At 34.2% G+C, this 15,245-nt stretch overlaps 1 protein-coding gene across 1 annotated transcript in view; it reads left to right on the plus strand.

The window, feature by feature from the left end:
- The window catches only part of spef2 (sperm flagellar 2), a 112,431-nt gene that overhangs the window by 33,680 nt on the left and 63,506 nt on the right, over nucleotides 1–15,245 (plus strand). The gene's annotated exons all lie outside the window — the stretch shown is intronic.

A 15,245-nucleotide genomic window follows, 5' to 3' on the forward strand; every position in this document is an offset into this window, starting at 1 on the left:
ACATTTTCATAGTGCCGAAGATGTAGTTCTTTATGCAATGATAAAAACAATCCAAAGTCATAAACAAAGCCCTCCTGGTTCCTTCAGTGATAAACTACAGGGTGAAATGAATGCATGACCCCCGAGATACAGGACAGATGAGCCTCTGGGACACAATTTCATAGCATATGTAAAGTTAGTCTGCTTTCCAAAGTTTTATTCATACTAAATTCATTTCAAAATCCTAAAAGCTTAAATTAGATCTTTTAAAATTAAAAGACTGTTTAAATCAAAGCTTAAACGTTTTATTAAAATTGTATCTTCTATTTATTTTCTTAGAAGACTTATGTATGATATAAATGATTTTACATAAATTTAACCTAAGCTATTATTTTTACTAAAGCGTCTGTTCAAAAAATAAAGCAAAAACCGTACTTTGGTATCTAAGACAAAAATATTTCAAACAGTATTTTTTGTCCATGCCGCATGAAACATGTTGTCAAAGTTTGTCACAATGTTTTTTTGTAGTTGTTGTTTTTTTGTTTTTAAGAAATCCCAGGACTCTACATTGCTCTTATTTAGATTAAGTTGTATCATTTAGAAAACCACTGTACATTTTCAGAGACGCGATGTACCTTTTTGGTCCATCACACAGCATATTTAATTTTACTCCTCTTAATTCAAAGCATGATCTTACTTTTTCTATGGTAGCTACATGATCTATTGCACGTATAAGGTGTATATCATTTTTTACTTTTCTTGTATCTCCCAAACTATCCTTAATCAGTGTGGAAACACACAGGGTGAAACCCTTTACTGAGAATATACTATCGGTTATCTACTCAAAATATATGTAGAACTTTAAAATGTTAGCATTTGTTGATGCGACAGTTTGTCTGTAGGCTGCATGAACAGCCTTTGGGAGAGCAGCTGATGATACTATATAGCAGGAAAACATGCCCTTTGACCTCCTCCATTTTGGAGGCTTTTTGTTAAAGACCCAACAATTTAGTCCTTAAGCGGCTATAGTAATTTATTGCCATGTGTAACCTGAAAAAAAAAAAAAAAAAAAACTGAAAGAACATTGTGGACACGCAGCTCTGACGTTTTCCAAGAGTATTTTGCCCAGCCTCTTCTTTATAAAAAGTCAAGACAAATCATTTCTGGACCAAAAACTTTTGCACCCTCACTCCTCTTACCACCTCATCAAAAGACATGTCTAAAAGTGAGTATTGTCTCTATAATTCATTTATGCTACGGTGTTTTATTTAAAAAGATTGTTTATACATAAGGAAAAGACGGTATAATTCATTAGTGTTTTAAACGTACTATTGCTGTTTAGCTTACCCTCTAGCATGCTTTGTTGCTCTTACACATTGTTATATGTTCTATATCAAATGTTTTTGGCATCATATATGTTTCAGAAATATATATATATATATATATATATATATATATATATATATATATATATTTCCCCCCCATCCAAGCACATTTTACTGTAGTTGGCCGCTGCGGGGTTTCCATAAAGGACTTTTAAAATAAATGTTTTGGTTTTTATTCAGTTTTAAATCTTATTTAGATTATTTGAGTCAAACATGGTTATATGTGCATAGGCCTATCTAATTATTTAATCTGTATTTTATTCCTCTTCAGTTACTTACTTTTTAAATTTCGGTAGGCTACTTTTTAATTCTTCCTTTACTTTGTCTTTGATTTTAACTTTTAGCACTTTGCATGATAAAATTGTTTAAAATGTAAGCTGTAAATATGAATGGCACAATGTGATAACCAAAATATATAAAAGTTAAGTCAAAGCTATTTATATAGCCTAGCGTTTTTCACATTCTCATAATTTAGTTATACATTCTGACGCTGGGACACTGTCAAGCGTCTTCTTTCAGATGGTTCAATATTTATGATATTATGCTCCCCTGAATGGAAAAGAACTGTAAACTTCATCATTGTACTGTAATGAACTGCGTTACTGCCTATAGGATGATTGCATGATTTTTTCCATTTAAAATAACATGGTCTTTCCTTTTCTCTCTCTCTCTAGAGACAGCAAACACTGCAGGACAACCGGACATCCAAGTAACATGTTAGTGTGGTTTATATTTATTTTTAATGAGAAACATTATAGAGTGCAACAGGCGTTTTCTGGAAGTAAAAACACTTCCGGTAACCAGCGACTGTGAAAAAGGGGGCAGGTACTCTATTGGGTGTATAATGAACAATTAACAGATGAAATGACAGATATTTTATGTAAACAGGCAAAATCTCTTCATCTGATGGTGGCCATGTGTTTTCGCCTATCATAACTGGTTTAACTCATGGCTCCTCCTTTGAGATCAACATAACTTCTGACGAATCAAGTGTACCGGCACATTGTAAGTGTAATAAAACAGTTTCGCCTATGTATTAAATTAATCTTAATTAAGCAGTCCGAGTTAACTATTTGGGACCAATTGGAAATTTACATTCTGATCTAACAGCGTCATGTACAAATTTGTCATGCTCCTGGATTATTTTACTATACTACATTAGCCTTTTATTTACTGATGATTTTATCAAAGCGACGAATTAACTCAATTCATGGTTGCAATAATAAAATAAATGAACAATTGACAGATGAACTGACAGATATTTTATGTAAACAGGCAAAATCTCTTCATCTGATGGCGGCCATGTGTTTTCGCCTATCATAACTGATTTAACTCATGGCTCCCCCTTTGAGATCAACATAACTTCTGACGAATCAAATGTACCGGCAAATTGTAAGTGTGATGCATGAAAAACTATTAAAACAGTTTTTCGCCTATGTAATGTATAAAATTAATCTTAATTAAGCAGTCCGAGTTAACTATTTGGGACCAATTTTAAGGAAAGTTACATTCTGATCTAACAGTATCATGTACAAATTTGAAATATTTTTGGTACTATTGAATCAAGTTAAGTCATGATGAATTTATCTTATCTGGTGTCATGCTCCTGGATTATTCAGAAATGTAACTATAGCCTTTTATTTTACGGCACTTATTTATTTTACTACAGATTTTATCAAAGCCAAATACTGTCCAAAAGGGGCGACTGGGAAAGAAGAGAAACAGGTCAATACAAGGTTAGATTCAATCTTTATATTCTTTCCCCATTTTGCCTTCATTTTCCTTTTCCTGTTTTAATTTTTCTATTTTTATATTCTCAGATTATCAAGGGTTTCTGAAAGCAAACACCAGTCAGTTTGTTGAAAATATAAAGAACATTGATCAAATCATTGACGATCTTGACTTGCACAATGAATCAGTTGCAAATGTGCGAGCGAATCCAACACGCCGGATGAAGATGAGGGAACTGCTGGACTGTGTGATGAAGATGAGGGAACTGCTTGACTGTGTGAATTGTGAAAGCATTGCCAAGGACCTGGTCATTGATTTGTGCAAGCCCATCATCAAAATGTTTTAACATATCGTTAATTTCAATTGTTTGATAAATTATCTAACGATTATACCTAACTATCAACAGTTATATGTGAAACGAGCTCAGTCGCATTAGAGATGGATTCTTGTTTATATTGAACCGCATGTTTAACAGCGCTAGTGTTTTAAATTGTTTACCGCGGTTTCATTTTGAACAACACTATCGTAACACTTATCGTATCGCCGGGTGTGATTATAATGTTTTGTATGGTGTTTTTCTTTACACTTTCCCCCTGGATATCTGGTTCCTACAGTTAGCGGTAATGTTAGTCAACTCTATGTCTTCTCTTTGTTCATATTTGACAGTATTCGCATGAATTGGCGTGATTTAATAAAATGACGGTTTAAACCATCATCTTCGCTTGAGACATTTACATTATATTTTATGGTTTACAGTATATTTTACAGTATTTTACAGTATATTATACCATCCTAGTTTTAAATAGCGCTTAAATGTATATTTTACCCCTTTATGCGGCTACAGAACACCGCACAAGGATCTCTGAAATGTTTTTTGTGTAAAACATCTATGTAGATCTATCTATGTTTTTAAAAATACACCGAAACAAAGAATGAGTTTAGTTGAATCAGGTTAACATTCTTAATTTAGTCCAAAACTATTAAGTTCAAATAATCCAATTGTTTCGTTTATTTAGGGATAGTGTTCAACAACCTTTACAAATATATCTAATAAGATAACCTTTTACAAAATCTTTACTCGGTAAAGACTCTTATTGGTTTTGTCGCATCCAATGCATCCCCAAAGTAGTTGTTTTTATAATGATTAAAACCGCTTTAATTATTATTATCATGGTCTACACTTTATGGTAAAACACTAACATATCAGAAACTCTTTTAAATATAAACATTAACATGTTTTTATCTTGCTGTTAAAACACATAAATAACGTTTTATTTCAAATGTACACCCCTATACAGCATGATGGGATGGGGAAATCCACAGGCTCACTGAAATATTTAATCTCTGAAATATTCTCATCTAGTATTTATTCATTAAATTATTAATGCGCAAGAATCAAGACTTATAATACCATTTTATTATAAAATTGTGAAACTCCAAAGCTCCGACACGGTCGCAAAGAATGATGAGTTAAGCGGTACAATCTTTTATTTCAACAGTATTTTTCTTTACAAAATGATGATAGACCGACATTAAATATACATAAAGTAGACAATAACTCCATTTACTTAAGTAATTTTTTTTGGTTTACTTAACTGAAACAGGTTCTTTCAACATGACTTTGAATGAGAAAACAAATATAACGGTGTTCAATGAAAAATATTTTTTAAATAAACTGAACAGTACCGTAAAATAATTTTCGGCTGAATTCTCTCGGACGACATGCAGGTCATGGTTATTTACGGCGTCCTGATGACGACCCCCACCGTACACACCATGGGTGCGAGGGCGGACCCCAATCGCATGGGTTAATAAACTCTACACAGAGTTTCGACGTTTTCGACGAAACCCCGTTTCGATGCTACGGACGGATGCTTCAACGACGTCAGATTCGATATCGTAAAAAACGCGACTGCGGGGGTACTACAACATCTCATTGATCAAAAGTGGAAGGAATTGATCAGATGTTCCTGTTTGTCTGAGCATTTGGCATTTGTCAAAAACACAAGCTTCCGAGCGTTAAAGCACTAGGCCTGGACGATTGTGCTGCAAGGACTCGCTCAAGAGATTCCGGGGACTTTCACCATCAAACAGTTTCCTATTTGAAAATCTAAAAACCTCTGAGATGGCGACGTAAAAGCTGACGGAGAACAACTGCCCGTCGAGTTCCGGCGATGCGGGACACAAGTATCATCCGGTGTGTGAGTGCTCCACGGGGAAAGAGTGTCGTTTAAGGGCCACGTTAGACTCTATGTTTAAAGATCATTTTAGAGACCAGATGGTTTACTTGATGGACAGTATCATCGATGCTGCGTGCGATAGGAAAACCGATTGTGAGCGGGACACCAAACGTGTCACAAATCTCAAAAAAGAAATGGATGTCATAAGAGGGTTGGTGGGGACATGAACCGATGTGACGCCCATGTTTTTTAACACCCTAGAGCCGACAGGCGTAATCCTCAGAAAAGTTCTGGATGTGATGTATGCATCTAGTCACGAATTCGCGGTCGATGAATTACTCGTTATGTTTACGTTTGTAACAGATCTCTGTGCGTCACTGGCATCAAAAAATGCCAAAACAGATCTTGGCGAAATAGTTGAAGGCCTCGTCAACTATACCCTAGACCAAGACATGGTAGCGTGCCGAGACTTTCTATTCTGGTTGGATCATAAATAAATGGAGTTATTGTCTACTTTATGTATATTTAATGTCGGTCTATCATCATTTTGTAAAGAAAAATACTGTTGAAATAAAAGATTGTACCGCTTAACTCATCATTCTTTGCGACCGTGTCGGAGCTTTGGAGTTTCACAATTTTATAATAAAATGGTATTATAAGTCTTGATTCTTGCGCATTAATAATTTAATGAATAAATACTAGATGAGAATATTTCAGAGATTAAATATTTCAGTGAGCCTGTGGATTTCCCCATCCCATCATGCTGTATAGGGGTGTACATTTGAAATAAAACGTTATTTATGTGTTTTAACAGCAAGATAAAAACATGTTAATGTTTATATTTAAAAGAGTTTCTGATATGTTAGTGTTTTACCATAAAGTGTAGACCATGATAATAATAATTAAAGCGGTTTTAATCATTATAAAAACAACTACTTTGGGGATGCATTGGATGCGACAAAACCAATAAGAGTCTTTACCGAGTAAAGATTTTGTAAAAGGTTATCTTATTAGATATATTTGTAAAGGTTGTTGAACACTATCCCTAAATAAACGAAACAATTGGATTATTTGAACTTAATAGTTTTGGACTAAATTAAGAATGTTAACCTGATTCAACTAAACTCATTCTTTGTTTCGGTGTATTTTTAAAAACATAGATAGATCTACATAGATGTTTTACACAAAAAACATTTCAGAGATCCTTGTGCGGTGTTCTGTAGCCGCATAAAGGGGTAAAATATACATTTAAGCGCTATTTAAAACTAGGATGGTATAATATACTGTAAAATACTGTAAAATATACTGTAAACCATAAAATATAATGTAAATGTCTCAAGCGAAGATGATGGTTTAAACCGTCATTTTATTAAATCACGCCAATTCATGCGAATACTGTCAAATATGAACAAAGAGAAGACATAGAGTTGACTAACATTACCGCTAACTGTAGGAACCAGATATCCAGGGGGAAAGTGTAAAGAAAAACACCATACAAAACATTATAATCACACCCGGCGATACGATAAGTGTTACGATAGTGTTGTTCAAAATGAAACCGCGGTAAACAATTTAAAACACTAGCGCTGTTAAACATGCGGTTCAATATAAACAAGAATCCATCTCTAATGCGACTGAGCTCGTTTCACATATAACTGTTGATAGTTAGGTATAATCGTTAGATAATTTATCAAACAATTGAAATTAACGATATGTTAAAACATTTTGATGATGGGCTTGCACAAATCAATGACCAGGTCCTTGGCAATGCTTTCACAATTCACACAGTCAAGCAGTTCCCTCATCTTCATCACACAGTCCAGCAGTTCCCTCATCTTCATCCGGCGTGTTGGATTCGCTCGCACATTTGCAACTGATTCATTGTGCAAGTCAAGATCGTCAATGATTTGATCAATGTTCTTTATATTTTCAACAAACTGACTGGTGTTTGCTTTCAGAAACCCTTGATGATCTGAGAATAGAAAAATAGAAAAATTAAAACAGGAAAAGGAAAATGAAGGCAAAATGGGGAAAGAATATAAAGATTGAATCTAACCTTGTATTGACCTGTTTCTCTTCTTTCCCAGTCGCCCCTTTTGGACAGTATTTGGCTTTGATAAAATCTGTAGTAAAATAAATAAGTGCCGTAAAATAAAAGGCTATAGTTACATTTCTGAATAATCCAGGAGCATGACACCAGATAAGATAAATTCATCATGACTTAACTTGATTCAATAGTACCAAAAATATTTCAAATTTGTACATGATACTGTTAGATCAGAATGTAACTTTCCTTAAAATTGGTCCCAAATAGTTAACTCGGACTGCTTAATTAAGATTAATTTTATACATTACATAGGCGAAAAACTGTTTTAATAGTTTTTCATGCATCACACTTACAATTTGCCGGTACATTTGATTCGTCAGAAGTTATGTTGATCTCAAAGGGGGAGCCATGAGTTAAATCAGTTATGATAGGCGAAAACACATGGCCGCCATCAGATGAAGAGATTTTGCCTGTTTACATAAAATATCTGTCAGTTCATCTGTCAATTGTTCATTTATTTTATTATTGCAACCATGAATTGAGTTAATTCGTCGCTTTGATAAAATCATCAGTAAATAAAAGGCTAATGTAGTATAGTAAAATAATCCAGGAGCATGACAAATTTGTACATGACGCTGTTAGATCAGAATGTAAATTTCCAATTGGTCCCAAATAGTTAACTCGGACTGCTTAATTAAGATTAATTTAATACATAGGCGAAACTGTTTTATTACACTTACAATGTGCCGGTACACTTGATTCGTCAGAAGTTATGTTGATCTCAAAGGAGGAGCCATGAGTTAAACCAGTTATGATAGGCGAAAACACATGGCCACCATCAGATGAAGAGATTTTGCCTGTTTACATAAAATATCTGTCATTTCATCTGTTAATTGTTCATTATACACCCAATAGAGTACCTGCCCCCTTTTTCACAGTCGCTGGTTACCGGAAGTGTTTTTACTTCCAGAAAACGCCTGTTGCACTCTATAATGTTTCTCATTAAAAATAAATATAAACCACACTAACATGTTACTTGGATGTCCGGTTGTCCTGCAGTGTTTGCTGTCTCTAGAGAGAGAGAGAAAAGGAAAGACCATGTTATTTTAAATGGAAAAAATCATGCAATCATCCTATAGGCAGTAACGCAGTTCATTACAGTACAATGATGAAGTTTACAGTTCTTTTCCATTCAGGGGAGCATAATATCATAAATATTGAACCATCTGAAAGAAGACGCTTGACAGTGTCCCAGCGTCAGAATGTATAACTAAATTATGAGAATGTGAAAAACGCTAGGCTATATAAATAGCTTTGACTTAACTTTTATATATTTTGGTTATCACATTGTGCCATTCATATTTACAGCTTACATTTTAAACAATTTTATCATGCAAAGTGCTAAAAGTTAAAATCAAAGACAAAGTAAAGGAAGAATTAAAAAGTAGCCTACCGAAATTTAAAAAGTAAGTAACTGAAGAGGAATAAAATACAGATTAAATAATTAGATAGGCCTATGCACATATAACCATGTTTGACTCAAATAATCTAAATAAGATTTAAAACTGAATAAAAACCAAAACATTTATTTTAAAAGTCCTTTATGGAAACCCCGCAGCGGCCAACTACAGTAAAATGTGCTTGGATGGGGGGGAATATATATATATATATATATATATATATATATATATATATATTTCTGAAACATATATGATGCCAAAAACATTTGATATAGAACATATAACAATGTGTAAGAGCAACAAAGCATGCTAGAGGGTAAGCTAAACAGCAATAGTACGTTTAAAACACTAATGAATTATACCGTCTTTTCCTTATGTATAAACAATCTTTTTAAATAAAACACCGTAGCATAAATGAATTATAGAGACAATACTCACTTTTAGACATGTCTTTTGATGAGGTGGTAAGAGGAGTGAGGGTGCAAAAGTTTTTGGTCCAGAAATGATTTGTCTTGACTTTTTATAAAGAAGAGGCTGGGCAAAATACTCTTGGAAAACGTCAGAGCTGCGTGTCCACAATGTTCTTTCAGTTTTTTTTTTTGTTTTTTTCAGGTTACACATGGCAATAAATTACTATAGCCGCTTAAGGACTAAATTGTTGGGTCTTTAACAAAAAGCCTCCAAAATGGAGGAGGTCAAAGGGCATGTTTTCCTGCTATATAGTATCATCAGCTGCTCTCCCAAAGGCTGTTCATGCAGCCTACAGACAAACTGTCGCATCAACAAATGCTAACATTTTAAAGTTCTACATATATTTTGAGTAGATAACCGATAGTATATTCTCAGTAAAGGGTTTCACCCTGTGTGTTTCCACACTGATTAAGGATAGTTTGGGAGATACAAGAAAAGTAAAAAATGATATACACCTTATACGTGCAATAGATCATGTAGCTACCATAGAAAAAGTAAGATCATGCTTTGAATTAAGAGGAGTAAAATTAAATATGCTGTGTGATGGACCAAAAAGGTACATCGCGTCTCTGAAAATGTACAGTGGTTTTCTAAATGATACAACTTAATCTAAATAAGAGCAATGTAGAGTCCTGGGATTTCTTAAAAACAAAAAAACAACAACTACAAAAAAACATTGTGACAAACTTTGACAACATGTTTCATGCGGCATGGACAAAAAATACTGTTTGAAATATTTTTGTCTAAGATACCAAAGTACGGTTTTTGCTTTATTTTTTGAACAGACGCTTTAGTAAAAATAATAGCTTAGGTTAAATTTATGTAAAATCATTTATATCCTACATAAGTCTTCTAAGAAAATAAATAGAAGATACAATTTTAATAAAACGTTTAAGCTTTCATTTAAACAGTCTTTTAATTTTAAAAGATCTAATTTAAGCTTTTAGGATTTTGAAATGAATTTAGTATGAATAAAACTTTGGAAAGCAGACTAACTTTACATATGCTATGAAATTGTGTCCCAGAGGCTCATCTGTCCTGTATCTCGGGGGTCATGCATTCATTTCACCCTGTAGTTTATCACTGAAGGAACCAGGAGGGCTTTGTTTATGACTTTGGATTGTTTTTATCATTGCATAAAGAACTACATCTTCGGCACTATGAAAATGTAAGGTAATTTTATATACTTTTTTATATAAATTCATTTAGCTAAAACTATGTTTAAATTGTTTGAATTCATTTTAGTAACATACTTGTTATTATTCTATATTTATAATCATTTAATTTAAATAAGGAGATTAGTTAATTTATGGAACTGAGTTAGTGTGAGTGCAATGTATGTAAAAACAATGTAAAGATGTTGTTTTCTGTGATGGTCGTGTTTGTGTACGGGATTAAATATGCTGTTACAGTACAAAAATCATTATGGCTATATTAATAAAAATTATACTTTAGGTCACCTTTAAATAAAATCATTACAGTAATCTTCAAAAGATAAATAGAAGATACGACTGTATTACAACGTTTTTATTAAGACTTTAAATAATTCATTGAATTGAATTTAAATTATCTTTTATTTTTAACATTAACTTTTAAGATTAACACTAACAAAACATCCTCAACGTCTCATACTGCTGGCTGAACACTCACACACACACACACACACACACACACACACACACACACACACACACACACACACACACACACACACACACACACACACACACACACACACATTCCTCCTCCACTCTGAATCACAGTGTGTCAAAACGCTGGTGTGGGAGAAAAACACTCGGGGATATTTTGTATCAAAACTTTAAACTTAATGCATCTTTGTAAATACATTCATACGTTATATGGACAATGATGTGTTGGGATTTACTTCTTCAACTCTCTAAAATGTAAGATGATTTTATTTTTGTTTTTAAAAGATTTTTTATAATCATTTATATACTTTTTAAAGAACAGAATGTGTTCAACTTTAGTGTAAGATATTTGTAAATGACTAAAATTTATAACCATTTTAAAGATCAATGTTTTTCAACTCTAGTGTAAAATATGTGAAATTATTAGAAAAACTTTTTCTCACTATACCCATTTATATAGCGTGCTCAGGAATGCCAGGATATCCGGTGTCACACAGACACACATTTAACTCAAAGACTGTCAAAATGCAAGGGGTGTGAGAGGGAATCACTCGGGGAACTTTTCAACTTTAACCCAATTCTCTGAAACAGTAAGATGATTTTATTTTTGTAAACCCATTCATAACCTGTATGTATCTCTAAAACATGGAGGATGATTTTTATTTTGAAAAAAAATATTTTCTATACTTTTAAAGAATAGAATGTGTTTCAACTTTAGTGTAAGATATTTGTGAATGACTAAATGTACATTTCATTTATATACTTTTAAAGAACAGTATGATTTTTCAACTTTAGTTAGTATGAAAAATATTATATTTCTAAATGTAGGCTACATGTTTTTCAACTTTAGTGTAAGGTATTTGGCATTATTAGAAAAAATATATTTTTCTCACTATACCCATTTATATAGCATACCCAGGAATGCCAGGATATCATGTGTCACACAGACACACATTTAGCTCAAAGACTGTCAAAATGCAAGGAGTGTGAGAGAAACGCACATGGGGGCTTTTTTCACCATAGTGAAACGGTGAGATGATTTTATTTTTTAAATACTTGGATCAGTAAGATATTTATTTTAAAGGAATGAATGTTTTTCAAATCTACTTTAGTGTAAGGTATTTGTAAATGACTAAATGTACATTTCATTTATATACTTTTAAAGAACAGAATGTGTTTCAACTTTAGTTACTGGAAGATATTTTCTCACTATCCCCATTTATATAGCGTGCTCAGGAATGCCAGGATATCGGATGACACGCACACACTCACAGACAGACGCACACACACACACAGTGCGGAGACTGTCAACTTTAATCCAATTCCTCACCATAGTGAAACGGTAAGATGATTTTACTTTTGTAATTCTAATCTATTCTAATCTATATGCGACATTAGAAAAATTATTTTCTCACCCCGACACGATGGGGATTTCCCACACCAAGAAGTTATTTCCCCCCGGGGTCAATAGGTCAAAATCAATGGGGCAAAGACAACTGGCAACTTCATATATCATACAAAAGTCAATAGGGCAAAGACAACTGTCAACTTGATCGATCGATAGGTCAAAGGTTAATCCCTACATTAAAGGACCTCCGGAACATCCTCCGGAATGTACTGTCAACTTGATCGATCGATAGGTCAAAGGTTAATCCCTAAATTAAGCGACCTCCGGAACAACCCCTCCGGAAGGTCAAAGGTTAATCCCTACATCAAAGGACCTCCGGAACATCCTCCGGAAGGTCAAAGGTTAGCCCCGCCCACCTGTCAATCATAGGGTCATAAATCATTTTGACATAAGCCGAATCGTAATACTACTATGGCTGTATGTTGAGTTATTTTCAGAGGACAGTAAATATATACTGCTATACAAGCAGCACTGACTACTCTAAAATATATTCAAGTTTAATTTCTATAGTATTGTCCCTTGAGAAAGATATACTAAAATGTTTGCTGAAATGTGAGGGGTGTACTCACTTTTGTGAGATAGCTACTGTATGTTTGGCAATAATTCTTCTAACACTAATTGAAAGGAGTGTGTAGCTTTTTATTTCTTAAACAATCATGTAGAAAGACACTCTTAGCCATATTCCAGGATGACAATGTCAAGATTCATCAGGCTCACATTGTGAAAGAATGGTTGTGAGGAGAATGAAGAATCATTTTCACACATGAATCGGCTCCTCTGAGTCCAGAGCTTAAAGGAGAACTCCGGGCAATTTTTAAGTTAATCTTGATCGTTAGACCTCTGTGAGTTCTGACTATAGAAAAAAAAACGAATCGGATTGGTGATTGCTACGCGGAGCTGCGACCTCGAATGCCCAGAGCTCCCACCCAGCTAAAACGGCAGCTATGGGGGCATGTACATAAAGAGCGTTTTTGAGCCTCTTCACAGACACAAAATGCAATTAAAATGTCTGTCCAACATGAACAGGGACCCTACATGTGAACAAGATGCGTTTAGCAACTTAGCCATTGTTTGAACTCACCTAAATAGTCTTTTAGACGGCAAGCTGTAGTCTCGCGCTGCAGTCCCGTGCTGTAGCCGGAAAGGTAAACAATGTCCAGGTGGGAGGAGCGTTGATCATGTGCGACGAGTTATGATCAGAGTTGCTCATTTATTAAATCCAGGCAATTGGTTGATGAAACATTAATTAAAATTAAGATACAATTAATAAAAAACGAAATTTACTGTAAAGAGAGGCTGAAGGCTGAAGTCACTTTCAGAGCGGTCATGTCCGTAACGGAGAACTGTCACGTCCGTAACATTGTTTTTTTCCTCATAAATGCGAACACGAAAAATTAAATAAAAAATAATATTTTATGTTCTGTGGAGGCCGACCCTTCTTCATCCGGTTATTAGCCTACTTTTGTTTTGCGCAGTGTAATTCATAGAATTATTAAAAAATATTTTGCCACCTAGAAATTAAAGATTTGTTGTGTCACGTCACATGTGTATTTCGCTCATATTAAATATAAAACGCATGTGTAGACTGATATTTGTCTAATGTCTTGACTCCTTTATTAAGGGGGTATGAATATATGAACAGACGTTTCAGTATTAAATGCATTTTCTGATAATTTATCTTTCAAGTTTTGACTGCAAATGTCACGTCCATAACACTGGAATTGGCCAATTTTAAAGAATTTATCCTCAACTAGTTTTTTTGTGTAGGTCTGCGTATTGTATTAGCCTATGTTAACTTCAAATAATTCTAATAGTAGCCTAATTTAAAAATGTGGTAGCTCTACGTCTAACACATCACACTCCACTGTTATGGTGGCAATTTCAGTAGATTTACTCACTAATATTGTTGTGGAAACCCAATAAGAATGGAAACTAAAATATGGTATCAGCTGCAGTTCTGGCGCCTCAGTCCCAATACACTCAACGTTGCCTTCATTCATATCACATTTTAATGCCACGGTAGAGTTACATTCACAGGACACTGCACTTATTCGAAATCACAAAAGTTCATTATTTGCTCGTGCTTTAAAGCTATGCCGGGTAAACATTTAATTGGCGTTATGTACGATGCACTTTCTCTGAGCGCGTACTGAAGTGCGTGCACTGTCAGGCAGCGCCAAACTGGATTTTTGTTGGGTCAGACCCATCTGATAGCGATGGGGGACCAAGACCGAGAGAGCTACATAAAGCTAGATGGAAAAAAATATGCACCAAACAAGCCACTTTTAAATGTTGCTGTTTTCATGAATACAAAAGTTGGGTGACCCTCCCCCTAGACCGAAAAAAGTTGAATGACCCAAAAGTTGAATAAAAAGACATGACCCTCCCCTATTTTCCTACGGTGGCCCTTTCCATAAATACCGAACGGTCCCTAAAGTTGAGCTACCCCTAAACTTTAATATAACCCGTGTACTAGTATCTTACACTATTCAGCACTTTTGTGGTAAGAACACTGTAAGTAGCCTACATAGAAAGTGCACATACTGTAAAATAAAGTGCAACCTTGTAAGGTTTTAGATGGTAATTCCTTCCGGATTTGGTAACACTTCAGTCATTACTAGAGTGTAATCATGTTTTCACTTTAGAATACTGTTCCAAATAATTAGTAATTCCTTCTGAAGGATTTGGTAACACTTGAGTCATTGCTAGTGGCTTACCATGATCTTCACTTTAGAATTAATTATACATTATTCACATTAATTATGAACCTGTAGTTCTTAATGGTCCTCTAGGAGGTATGAAAAATAGTAGCTATTAATTAGCTAATAGTGAACTACCACATTCAACTAAGCAAAGCACTATTACTTACTAATTTGTGAACTAGTTTCTTGTTAGTTAACAGTAGTTTATATTGTTACTAGTGTTAATAATGGCG

Source organism: Siphateles boraxobius, unplaced genomic scaffold (genome assembly GCF_051911475.1).
Source record: "Siphateles boraxobius isolate OS27281-9 unplaced genomic scaffold, OSU_SipBor_1 24, whole genome shotgun sequence".
NCBI lineage: Eukaryota > Metazoa > Chordata > Actinopteri > Cypriniformes > Leuciscidae > Siphateles > Siphateles boraxobius.